The sequence below is a fragment of the Myotis yumanensis genome, unplaced genomic scaffold (genome assembly GCF_028538775.1).
Source record: "Myotis yumanensis isolate MYYU_CA2020_CCGP unplaced genomic scaffold, mMyoYum1.0.hap1 SCAF_7, whole genome shotgun sequence".
Taxonomy (NCBI): Eukaryota; Metazoa; Chordata; class Mammalia; order Chiroptera; family Vespertilionidae; genus Myotis; species Myotis yumanensis.
The window spans coordinates 32,338,856-32,352,514 of record NW_027223758.1 but is presented as its reverse complement, the minus strand read 5'-3'; the positions used below and the strand labels follow the sequence as shown (position 1 = coordinate 32,352,514).

General features: G+C 43.7%; 1 pseudogene; it reads right to left on the bottom strand.

Moving 5' to 3' along the window:
- Positions 1-12,260: 12,260 nt before the first annotated feature.
- LOC139014378 (serine/arginine-rich splicing factor 6-like) lies at positions 12,261-13,175 on the bottom strand (annotated as a pseudogene).
- Positions 13,176-13,659: the final 484 nt, after the last annotated feature.

Below are 13,659 nucleotides of genomic sequence, written 5' to 3'. Positions count from 1 at the left end.
CACATCTGTATCCAAATTGCCCCCCTTTTATAAAGACAACAGATACCTAGATTAGAGGCCCACCCTACTCCAGTATGACCTCATCTTAGCTAACTACATCTGCAATGACCCCTATTTCCAAATAAGGTCACATTCTGAAGTACTTAGGGTTAGGACTTCAACCCATGATTTGAGGGAGGGGCGGGGGGGGAGGGGGGCGTGCAATTTAACCTACAACACTGCCTTGCCCCAGTTTCTCTTTGGGAGAGAATCCATAGGCCCAATGTCCTTTGAGACTCCAGAAAACTCAAATCCACGCCTACATCTCTCCAATCATTTGGAGGGGAAACATATGCCCACTGAGAGTGGTAACATGTTGTCTGTGTTTCTCCAGGCAGTGTTGAGGGTCCCTGATCAGCCTCTTGCTAAACCAGATGGGGAGAAATCCCCAGATGAAACTGGTAAGGGAGGGTGAGCAGGCAGACGCGAGCAGCATGCTTTCCTAATAGAGCTGGAGCCCACACCAGCGCATTAATCTTACTTCACTTACTTTTCTTAGATCAGAGAAGGGCCCATTGAGTCAAACCCAGAAACGGCAAGGGATCCAGCCAAGCTACATAGAGAGATGGGGAGCTGGACCCTCCTGGTTCCAAATCATAGTCCAGAGTCATCATATCATATGAATCAGCCTTAAAGTATGAATTCTAGAAGAGAACTTTTTGGCAGGTCCATTCAAGGCAGACCCGTAACCTTGGTGATGTTTATTTGAAACAATCCTCACTCTCCTGAATTCAGCACCCAGCTGAACTGCCCAGCTGTGCCCTCTGCCACAATCCTGAAGCATTGTATCACTATGGTATGGTTTGGCCAGATCCACCAACATCTGTTCTTTTATTGACTCCATATTTTTCTTTTTGACTATTTTTTCTTTCTGTAAATAAATATCTTAAAATGTATTATGTTCTGTGACTTTAAGTGAAATGATATGTAACAAAACCAATTTTACCATGTTAGTTGTTACAAATAAGAGTTAAGTTCCTATGGCATCTCATCAATGTTATAACGAAACAACATTGAATGAAATAGCATTATTCGAGGACCTGCTATATTTAAATAGATATATTTTAAAATTTAGAAATCATATCACAACTACAAATAAAAACGCAGTACCCTTGTTATGACTCGAAGGTGTCTTTAAAAGTTAATACTCTAAAAACTAAATAATGTCATCAAATTCTTGCTAGATGCTCTTGCCTACCTGAAAAATTTGAACCAGAGACAATCTTTTTGTTAAAAAAAAAATGATTAGCAAGTGATGGAGAGATGTTAAAAACATATTAGCACCTTCTTCAAGTTATCATCTGGACTAATGAAGAGCTGGAGATGGACTAACACTCCCCCTGTGTGATTCAGTGCTTTTCAGAACTCTGCTGAGTCCTGCATAAGTCCTCCCTAAGGTACTCCATCCTCACTTGAGAAGACACTGAAGCAATGGAAAGAGAACTGGAGGGGAATGCATCAGTGTCGCTAAGTCACTTCCTTATATCAATCAGAAGTTGATGTGTAACAACCACCCCAAAGCTCATTGGCTTAAAACAACATTTATTATTGTAGCTCGTGCAACTTTGGATCAGCTGGAACTCTGTTGATCTTAGCTGGATTTGATCATGTGACTGTGTGCTGGGTGGGGCTTTGCATAAGACATTATATGCTTTTAAAATATCCAAGATTCTCATATTTTTTTGTTATATACTTCTAGGACTCAACAACTAGTCAATGTAACTACATTTCCAAAGAATCTGTGTTTATATTTCTACTAGAGGCCCAGTGCACGAAATTCATGCATTGGGGCGGGGGGAGGGGGGGAGGGCCCTCACCCCGGCCTGCACGCTCTCGAAATCCAGGACCCCTCGGGGGATGTCCAACTTCTGGTTTAGGCCCCATCCCACAGGAATTCCTGCGGGATGGGGCCTAAACTGGAAGTTAGATATCCCTCTCACAATTCAGGACCACTGGCTCCTAACCGCTCACCTGCCTGCCTGATCGCCCCTAACCACTCTGCCTGCCTGTCTGATCACCCCTAACTGCTCGCCTGCCTGCCTGATTGCCCCTAAATGCCTCCGCCTCGGCCCCTGCCGCTGTGGCTTCGTCCAGAAGGACGTCCGGAATGATGTCGGAAGGTCATTTGGCTGTCCGGTCTAATTAGCATATTATGCTTTTACTATTATAGATGATTCTCTGGATTTGTTTCCAAGGTTCAAAGACTTGGAATATTAACTGAAGGAATTTTCCCTTTACTTTTTATAACCTTTATCCTATTTCCTCATGCAGAATAAAGTCTATTTTAGTGAAAGTTCCATGTACCCTTGAAAAGGATGTGCTTTATGCTGTTGTTGGGTTGAGTATTCTATGTATGTCAATTAAATACAGTTGTTTGATGGTGTTGTTCAGTTCTATATCCTTGCTGATTTTATGTCTGCTAATTCTATTGGTTACTGAGAGAGCAGTATTGAAGGCTTCAAAAATAATTGTGGATTTATCTATTCACTTTTCAGTTTGCCAGTTTTATTCCTGTATATTAAAGCTATTTTGTTATATACACTTTAGAATTGTTTTGTCTTCTTAGTGAATAGAACCAATTATTATTATGTAATGTTTCTCTTTATCCATAGTAATTTTCTTGGCTCTGAAATTCACTTTGATATTAATATAGTCACTGATACATGTGGCTTTCTTATGATTAATGCTTGCACGGTATATAATTTTTCATCCTCTCAATTTTAACCTGCCTATTCCATCATATTTCAAGTAAATTTCTTGTGGACAGCATTCAGTTGGGTCATTTTTAAAAATCTCATTTTGGCTATTTCTGACTTTTGATTAGTATGTTTAGACCATTTACATTTAATGTATATATTGATATGTTTGGAGTTAAGTCTACCATTTTATTTCTATTTCTTCCCTCTATTTTTTTATTCCACTGTTCTTCCTTTCCCGGACTTTCTTTTATTTTTGGTTATTTGGACATGTTTTAGTATTCCATTTTAAATTTTTTGTGTGTTTTTCCTGTATGTCTTTGTATAGTTATGTTTAGTAGCTGCTCTATTGATTACAGTATATGCTTGTTGCAGTCTATATAGAATCAATATTTTATCACTTCAAGAGAAATTTAGAAACCTTGCCATCATATATGTGTTTACCCTCCTCATTTATGTTATAGTTGTCTTATATATTACATTTACATACATTAACATTTCCAACAGACAATGTTCAAAGTTTCACTTTTAGCTGTCAAAATATTTTTAAAAACCCAAGAGAAAAAAAATGGCCCATTATTTTTACTAAGATATTTACCATTTCATGGCCTGTTATTACCATTTATGTTGCTCTTCTTTCATCCCCAACCTTCCAAGTTCCCTACCATTCCCTCTGTTTAAAGAACTTCCTTTGGCAATTCTCTGAACGCAGATTTGATGGTTATGAATTATCTTACCTGGCAATGTCTTTATTTACCTTCATTCCTGAAGGTTATTTCTTCTAGGTATAGAATTCTGAGTTGACAGTTCTTTTCTTCCAGCACCTTACACATGTTGTTTTATTTCCTTCTCATCTCCATGGCTTCTGATGTAAAATCTGCAGCCAAAAATGGCAAAGTATTATAGAGGAATGTCATACAGTTAATAAAAATAGTGTTATTTTTTCTGGATTTTGTATTGTTTGTAGTATTTGTTAGCTTTTTAAAATTTGTGATTTATTTTCATTTTCTTCTTTCATTCAAAATAAATATTTACATTCATAGTTAAATATATTTTCTTATTGTTTTTTCTTCTTTTAAAAGAGGGTCACTCAAAATGGTGTAAGCTTTGACCTCACACAAATTAGATCAAGCCCTAGCCTTCCATGCCTTCAAGGAGATACCAGGTATTGGCTGAGTCCCAGCCAGATCCCTCCTTCTTGGCATAGTATATAGCTGAAAAAATTTGTAGGAGGTGCCTAGACAGGCAGGTAGCCTCCCACAGATTCCCACAGGTCAGATAATCAAGGTGAGCCAAGCACCTGAAAGAGGCATGGGTGGAGCACCAAAAGCCAACGGTCCCAATTGGAAATCAGAATCAGGTGGGCATGTGAGGATCAGGCAGCATGGCTACAGGACTAGATGCATAACATGAAGGACTAGATGCTCCCTCCCATCTTATGTGAGCCCCTTAGGATTTAGACATAACCCAGTAGAAAAGAAGAATATTAAACAGACTGAGATTTCAACCTCAATCTCTCCTCCTCCTCCTCTCTCCCACCTCTGCCCAGCCATTCAGGTCTTGCCCCTGTTTCTCCCACAATAGGCCACGCACACCCTAGCCCAGCCTGTCCCTTCACTCAGATGGATCCTTCTTCCTTGGGTCTTCATGAGCTTCATTCCTTCACATCTTCCAAGTCTCTCCATAAAGGCTGCCTCGTGGGGCATGTCCTCTGAACACCCTGGATAAAATAACACTCATTCTCCATCACTACATATTTCTTCCCTACTGCCTGCTTTTCCTTCAGAACACTTCTCACCACTTATGACATTCTCTCGTATACTTATTTGTTTTTCACCTGTCTCTTCTACTGGAATGCAAATTAGCTTCCACAGTGGCAGAGATTTTTATCTGACATGTTAAGGTTATATTCCTACCCCTTAAGAAAAGAAAATACCTGGTACCCAGGTGCCCTTGAGACACAATTGTTGAATGACTTAACTAATTAATCAAATCTCAGCAACCTATATGAATGGAAGTTAATAAATAAATTTATATAAGGAAAAAGAAAGTTATATTTACTGGAATTTGGACCTGGATCATCTATGCTTAGTGCTTAGGCTGATTTCTAAGAGTCTTGTTGAGTATAAAATTCTATAATCTGCCCTGCATTGGTTTCAAAGTTTCTATAATACTGTGATTGTCTGTGTCTGTGTCAAGGATCATAGACATCCCAACCTTGGTGGCTCTGGACAGCTCACCCTGAAATAGAAAGCTGGATTTTAATGACTCCAAGATGTACAGGATAAGCCAAGGGCACCCAGCTTGATTCACACAGCAGTTCCAGCTCGGAGGGATAATTGGAAAGATTATCACCAGGAAATTGTTTACAGGACAAGCAAGCTCCAGACACAGCCATCACCACCCCCAGCCTCGCCTGTTTTTTATTTCATGTAAGGGATTTTCTGAGCAGAGGAAAGGGTATAACCCTGCTTAGTTTGGTGGACTTACATAGCTCCAGAGACAAAAAGGGGGCACCCAGGGAGGTCAGGGATGTCCAGGCCATCGTGAGCCATTGGGTGCCCATGAGGCTATATGATGGTTCTGGCCCTGGGCCCACACACCCATGTGCCCATGGGGACCAGGCAGATGGCGTAAATAAGTAAAGATGGACAGATAGAAGCCAAGGCAGACAGGACATCCATATCCCTTCTTAAGTGGGCAGCTCTGACCAATTTTTGCCAAACAGGGATGTCAATGTGGCCAGATTTTTTGATTTCTCATTAAAAGCCAGAAATCCAAATTTGTATGTGAAATTTCCCAATTTTAAATGTTGGCAACAGAATCAAAAAATTTTAAAGCACTATTTTCTCATTAATATTTCCATGTAACAAACCACTCCAATTGTAGTGACGTAAAGCAGACCTTTATTATGCCCATGGATTGTCTGTGTCAGAAGTCTGGATGGGGCACAGTGGGGACGGCTTGACTCTGCTCCACAGAGACTGGGGCTTCAGCTGGGAAGATTCAAATGGCCGGGGCTAGAATCATCTGGGAGCTTCTCTGCTCACATATCTGGTGCCCAGGCTGGGATGACTCAAAGGCTGGGCTCAACTGGACTGTCCACTGGAGCGCCTACATGTGGCTTCTCCATGTGGCCTGGGCTTTTCACACCATGCCCTGGGTTCCGAGGCAGAGTGCCCAGACAGCCAGCAATGCATAGGCAGACGGGGAGCACTGAACATCCAGAGAGGGAGCACTCAAGGATGGCCTTTTATGATCTACCTTTTAGTCTCATAGTGTCACTTCCACCTACTCTACTGGTCAAAGTAGCCACAGACCCACGCAGATTTAAGGGAAAGAATACACAGACTTTCTTTCTTTTTTTTCTTTTTCTTTTTTTTTTTTAGTGTATCTTTTAATTGATTTCAGAGAGGGAGAGAGAGACAGAAACATCAATGATGAGAGAGAATCACTGATTGGCTGCCTCCTGCATGCCCCTACTGAGGATCAAGCCCACAACCCAGGCATGTGCCCTTGACCAGAATCAAACCTGGGACCCTTCAGTCCACAGGCCAATGCTCTATCCGCTGAGCCAAACAAGCCAGGGCTACACAGACTTCTTGATGGGAGGAGTGTCAGAGAATTTACATCCATTTATATGCACCGTGTGGCCATGCCAAATGGGTCTGCAGGCTGGATTTGGCCAGAATGTTGCTGGCAGCACCTCTCAAGGGCAGAAGTGAAGGAAGGCCTGGCTTACACGTGGAGTGAAGACTAGCACTAACATCCCCAGGGCAGAGAGATGGGTGTGGAGCCAAGAGCAGATGGCTGTCTGCCAGGGAGGACTTCCCTTAGAACACAGGCCAAGTAACACCTGGTCCAGACCCCAATCCACACACCATCACGGTGCCTGCTCACCGCCATCCTTTCCCCTGTGCACAGACTCAGGTCCACCCCAAGCCACAGCCTGACCCAGAGCACATCCTCAGCATGGCTGAGGCATCCACTTCCTCCCGGACCCAGAGCCCCAACCATTTTCTCTCCTTCCTTCCTAGGAGAATCTTTCTTAAGTCCTGGGGCGAAGAAGGCTGATCCCACTCTTCCTCTGCAACCTGACATACGTGCCTCTGGTGCCCAAGTGCTCCCAAGAGGGAAATTCCTTCCTGAGTGATCAATTACCTTCTCAAAGGCAATCCCAGGGGGACTGCACAGAAAAGGGTGTGCAAGGGAAGAGGGAACACAGACCATGAGAATTGTACTCTCGGCCTCTTTATATATCCATTCTTTCATGCATCACAATGACCTTTGGGAAGTAATGGTTTCCATTTAAAAGATGAGCAAATTGGGTTTCACAGAAAATACATAACTTGGTTCATACCAGGCAGAACCATGGGATTGGCTCTGAACAACACTTGTGTGTGGGGCAAGAGATCAGCCTGCTTAGAGTGGAGGAGGTGGGTTAGGGAGAAATGTGGTCGCCCAATGGGGCCCAGACTATGAAGAGACTTGTAAGACCTATAGAGGATCCTCAGCTTGATGAGTCAGGCAATAGGAAACCATTCAATATTCTTGAGCTGAAGGGTGACTACTAATTAAGGCCAGTGATGATGCAAGCAATTCCTTACAGAGTGTCTTATTTTGCAGATCTTTTCCATGCATTTCCTCATCTGATTTTCACCCAATGTGATTAGGCTCCCCATTTGCCAGATAAGCAAAGTCAGAGTCCCAGAAATTACAATATGCCAAGGCCTCCTGTCTCCCCACCCCAGTCAGTGAGGGGCAGTGGAGACTGACTGGTACTGGACTTCTGCCATGATGGCCACCTAGCATCACTCCCCTGTCCAATCTTCTCCTTTTGGGACCTCTCCCTTCCATCTCTGACTCCAGTGATTTTAGTGGAGCTGTCAGTCGTGTGTTCCTATAGGGGGTGGGCACAAGGCCAGGCTGACCAATCAGAATCCTTCTCATGGATGCTAGGGGAGAGACCGTCTCCGTGTTTTCTGTAGGGATACCAAGGATGAGAATCATGTAAACCTGGGGCCTCTGGCAACCATCTTTACTGTCATATGGGGATTCCTGCTTGAGAATGAAGCCAACAGAGAGAACAGCTGGGCAGAGAGGTAGATGGAGGGAGACTGCCCTAATGACACCAATGAGAGGCCCCAGATTCAGCCATGCCTTGCCTCTCAATTGTGAGAGCCACTTTGACTTACTTTGTTACTTGTACTGTAAGCAGCCCTGACGCACAGATTTAGGAGTTAGCTATGATGCACTTCAAGTTTTAGAACCACTGGTCCACGCAGCCCACGTTGGTCCCTTTCCTCTGACCAGCTATTAGCTCAGAGAGACATCGGACAAAATTCTGGACAGAGATGTGAGGGGAATCTGTAGGGAGGGATCATCTGGGAAATGTGTACATTCGTAATAAGAGATGTAGGATGAAAGGTTGTCCCACTAAGATGCTTTTGGTTTCAAGCGAAAGAAAATCCAGTTACTGGGAGCTTAAATAAATAGGGGTTTTATTTTCCTCACTTTCTAAACTTCTAAAAGTAGGCAGTGCCTAGCATTGCTTCGATGGCTCAGCAATGCCTGTGGCTTTCTTGGTCTTTCCCTCCGAGCCCAGGATGGTTGCCACAGATCAGGTGTCACATCATGTCCCAGTCAGGAGGAAGCAAGCACTCTGTCCCTCTTATTGGGGAAAGTGGAGGCTTCCACGTATGTCTCATTGGCCAGAATTGGCACACGGGCACCTCTGGCAGCAAGGGAGGCTGGGAAATTCGGTTTTTCCAACCTTTATAGTGGAGACAGGCAAAGAAGGCCGGGGATGATGTCGGATGGGCAAATCCACAGCGTCTTCTCACTGAGTTGAGTTCCAGCTGAAAAGTTCTGACAGGAAGTGTTACCTGCTTCTTCCTCAGTAGTCGGGGGATTAATAAAATGGTTCGGGAGTCAGGCTCAGGTTTGGTATGCAAATAAAATGAGGCTCCACCACAGCTGGTACAGATTTCTCCAACATGTCTGTCTACTTCTCTTATCTTACAGTATGTTTTTCACAGAATCATACTTCCTGGAATATCAGAAGGATGGCCACTCATAATTTACCATAAGAAGTGAACAGGATAGAACAGTTCGGGTTCAGAAGTGGTCTGTCACTTTCATGCTGCGTGAACTTGGGCAAGTGGCTCTACCTTTCTGAGCCTCAGTTTTCTTCATCTGTGAAATGGAGCTAATAAGAGTCCTTATCTCCCCCCAGAGAGGTTATGAGGGTGAAATGAGATCAACCATATGAAGCAATGAGCTCTGTGCGGTATATAAGGTAGGTCCTCAGTGAACTGGTACCTATTAAGGTCATTATCATCAATTATTTTAGCACACAACTAGTGTTGTAGAGTTGAAGAAGTTGCTGTTCAGATGTCAGGACATGAAAAACTAATGGGCGGGTTTCTTATTACACCTGCATTAACAATATGCAAAATTAAATTCTCATTGGCACACCAGTCAGCCTCATCATAAGCATGAACATGGTACCCTTGAGTGGAGGCGAGGGTGCCTTCCCTCTTAGCTACTTTATCAGAAGCTCAAGCCGAGTGGAGGAGGGGAGGTCAGTGACTGTCCCTCCTCCCAGGATGGATGGAGGTGGCAGCATTCTGAGCTGCCCTCCACACTTCCTGACATTTGTGGTTTAATCAAGTCCCATTAATCCCTCCCAGTTTCAAAGCCCGACACAGGAACCACAGACTCCCACGGCCTCTGACGGGAATCGTGGGGCTAAAGCCAAGGCGAACGCTTTGAAAGGTAATTAGTGTCCTTTGAATCCAGAGCTCTTTGATTTTGCTTCCTGGCTTTAAACGGTCACAGGAGATTTTGCGGCAGGGGAAACATAAAGGCAGCGTCAGGAGTTCCTTACTGGGCTTGCTGCTGCCTCTCAAATCCAGCCTAAGAGAGAACACTTGTGCATATGTTCAAGGGTGGATGAATTGTTGAGTTGTATGGGGGTGTGAGGCGGGGGAGGCGGGGGGCGGATATTCATTCATTTAGGCTCACACACTGTACACCAAGCACCAATTCTAAGCACTGGATATACAGTTTTCATTGATCATTCATTCAATCATTAATTCATCTCTGTGCCAGACACTGAGCTAGGCCCCAGGGCTGTAAACTGATTGTTTAGTGAAAGAGGCAAACAATAAACAATAAATAAAAATAATTGCTGTTGGGAATAAAGTACCAACAATTAATTAAACTGGGTGTTCATTCAAAGAAGAGAGCAGGGAATGTCTTTACAATGGCTAGTTAGGGAAGCTCACTCTGAGAAGAGAACAGTACCAGTGGACATCATGGTTTATACAAGCCAGTCATTTAATACAGGATCATAGAGGGTAACTCATTGATACAGGTTTGCAATGGTTGCCATGGCAACCCATAGACCATTATAAGCTCTGTTTGTGGAAAGCTGAAGGAAGCTTTTTTTTTTTTTTAAAGGAGTCAATACAGGCTACATTTGCTGTTGTAACAACTCTGTCTTAAACCGAAGGTGGAATTTTGGTCCACACATCTAACACGGCTTGGCTGTGGCTCTGACCACACCACCATTCTCACTCCAGGACTCAGTTACTATGGCAGAAGGAAGAGGGAATTCTGGGGAGCCTGAACCTGCTGTTAAACGTTCCAAGCCTGAAAGAGACAGGTGTTATTTGTACCCACAAATTACTGACCAGATCTTGTCACATAGCCCCAGCCCAACCACAAGGAAATACCATCACAGGTTTCATGCCCAGGAGAACCAGATGTGTTTGGTGAACAGTGTAAAGGCCGGCATTAGTGAGAAACAGGACATGCGAATTGTGGACAGAAGAAGCAGAATGTGCAAGGACACGAAGGACTAAAACAGACTGAAGTGTTCAGGTATGTAGAGTGCTAGCAGGAAATAGAGCTGAAAAGATAGTCACAAAACCCTGTATGATAGATACTATTATTATCTCCATTTTTGAGATGAGAAAATTGAACCCATGTGGTCTGATCTCAGTGTCTATATTCTTCATTTCTATGCCATATTGTCTATAAGGTGGGGAAGGGACAGATTACAAAAGATCTTTAATGACAAACTAAGGAGGTTGGCCTCCTCAGGCCAGGCAGCCACATTTACAAGCTGTGGTGGTTGTAGTTGCTGAAAATATGTATATTTTATCTGCATATTAAATATACAGAAATAGTCTTCTCCCCTTGGTTCTTCTTAAAATGGGAGGCCCTCTTAGTGTATCTTTTCTTTGCCCTCTTTTAATACAGATGAGATCACAGAGATATATTTCTCTTCAGTAAGGAAACAGACCACGGATAATTATTAATGATCACTAAAATTCATTTCCTTGTAAAAATGGTAGGGAATGTGGTAACCAGAAAGAATCATGTTCACCACTATCTTATTGTAACATGTAGAAATGTTGGATCATTTAGATATTTTAGAGATTTTGTGAAATGTCCCAATTTAAAAATATTGACTTAAAGCATGGTGCAAAATACACCTATAGATCAAATGCTCAGGGGAGCGTGAGTATGCAACCTTCACAGGGCAGCCAGTCTCTCAGATGGCCTCAATGATCCCATCTCCTGATACCTATTCTCTTGCATCATCCTTTCATATATTTATACTACAAAATATATTTTATTTTAAATTTAACTTGTTAAAAGGGAAAAGTTGACTAACAGCACAAAATAATGTTATGCAAATTGAATAAATCATTGCTGGTCTGAGGCTTGCCTTGTTTTACACTTAGTAGAATTTACATTGTTTTCACAAACAGCAGATATCAATATTTAAAGGAATTTATAATGACCTGTTCAAATAGACAATCATCTTGGTGGCAAACTTTTGTTGAAATCTTACATAACTCAAGCTTTATTTAAAAGCCAACATAATTGAAAAATAGGTTCTCCCTGTAAAGGCTTAAATAACCAAAGCTTGAAACAGTTAATTTACAAGTAAGCAAACGAAACAACAAAGCCCCTGCAGCAGACCCTGCTGAAATACTTTTAAAAATCTAAATGAGCCCACCTGGTGTGGCTCAGTGGTTGAACATTGACCTATGAACCACAAGGTCACAGTTCCTTTCCCAATCAAGGCACATGCCCGGTTTGCAGGCTCGATCCCCAGTAAGGGACATGGCAGGAGGTAGCCAATCAGTGATTCTCTCTCGTCATTGATGTTTCTATCTCCCTCTCCCTTCCTCTCTGAAATTAATTTAAACAAATAAATAAATAATCTAAACGAGCTCAATCTTTTCGAAAGTTATTTTCGCTTAAAAGCTATAAAATCAGTCATCTTAAATCTACAAAGAAGGGAGGTCTTTATGGCACCATCTCTTTTTCATCAAATTTGGCCACAAACAAATTTCTTTGCGCCCTTGTTTTCAGACGCCTCTTGCAGAAAAGGCCAGGTACAAACATGGAAGAGTAACTGCCTAGGCAAGCAGGAAAGTGTTCCGAACTAGCATGCAAATAGCATAGAGTTCTGGGTTAATCTCTGGAACTCCATCTGAACCATGACTATGACTTTGAATGGGACCTAGAATGGGAACTTGAAGCCCTTCTGGGTGGCAGGACACACAAGGAGCCTTCGAGGGTGGAGCAGGTAGGGGAGATTTGGCACGAGACTGGCTCCTCGATCTAGATTTTACTTTATATCACCTTTTCCATCTTCTTCGGGGGAATGATCGAGAACGAGACCTGCGTGGAGACTCCCCATACTCATCCCTAGACCTGTTTCGAGAGTGCAATGGGAGGCCTCATCGGCCTTGGACTTCGCTTTGCTCTTTGATCTAGATTTCCAGCCTTTTGCCCGAGACCGTGAACAACCTTTGCTCGGAGACCTGGATCAGGAACGACTCTTTGAGATACTGTGCCTTCTGCTGCGGCTGCTCGACTCGTGACCTTGATCTGCTTCCAGTGTAAACCGCCTAAGTTTAGTTCGTGCTTTATCTTTAATGAGCTAATATTTTTGCCATTTGTTTCTGTGCCATCCAGTTTATCCAAAGCAAGCTTCATGTGAGAGTAGGAGCGGGACTCAATTTGACCCCTTCGTTTGTGAGTTCTTTGTGAGCATCTGCATCGGTTACTTCGCCGGTTTATCTCATGAGACGCTTTAAATCTTGCCAACTGTAACGACTAGAAAGATTTCTACCCTAAGCCTGAATTCCGTTCCAACAGGTGGGCCGTGTTCGTCTCTTCCCGCCGCTCTCCGCCTGCTGTATCCTGCTCCACCCCGCGATCCCGCGTCGTAGCTGTAGCCATGGAGACAGCGCCCTGTGCTCGGTGGTTGCGGTTCATCTGTACAGGGCGTAGGGAGTCCTCCAACTCCACGAAGCAGTACCCATTTTTAAGGTCTATTTCGAGGAGTTGGCCATCATCACTGAAAAGGCTCTGGATGTCCTTCTCCCAGACGTGGTAGTCAGGGGTCCCCATGGAGACGTGGAGTATCTGTGGCTGGAGATCCCCACTTCCCTCCCACCACCCACTCCCGACACACAAACCCCTGCCACCACCACCGCCAGGGCTGACCACAGGCAGAAGCCGCGGTCCAGTACTGGATGGCAAGAGCCCAAACCTCACTTCACAGGGCAGCCACGGCCAAGTCCAGCCCACAATGGCTCCAGCCTTTCCTGTATTGAATCAGGGCTGGCCTATGTGAGCAGTAGAATGCAGCAGAGGGGACAGTGTATGGATTCTGAATCTAGCTCACAAAGGCAGTGAGATTCTACCTTGTTCTTTTAAATCACTTACTCTGGGGAGAGCAGCCACCATGGCATGAGGACACTCAAGCTCTCCTGCGTTGAGGCCCATGTACAGAGGAACGGAAGCCCCCAGCCTACAGCCAGCACTGACTGGCCAGCCTCCTGAGTGAGCCTCCGTGAATGAGAATCCTTCAGCCCCAAGTCGAGCCTTCAGA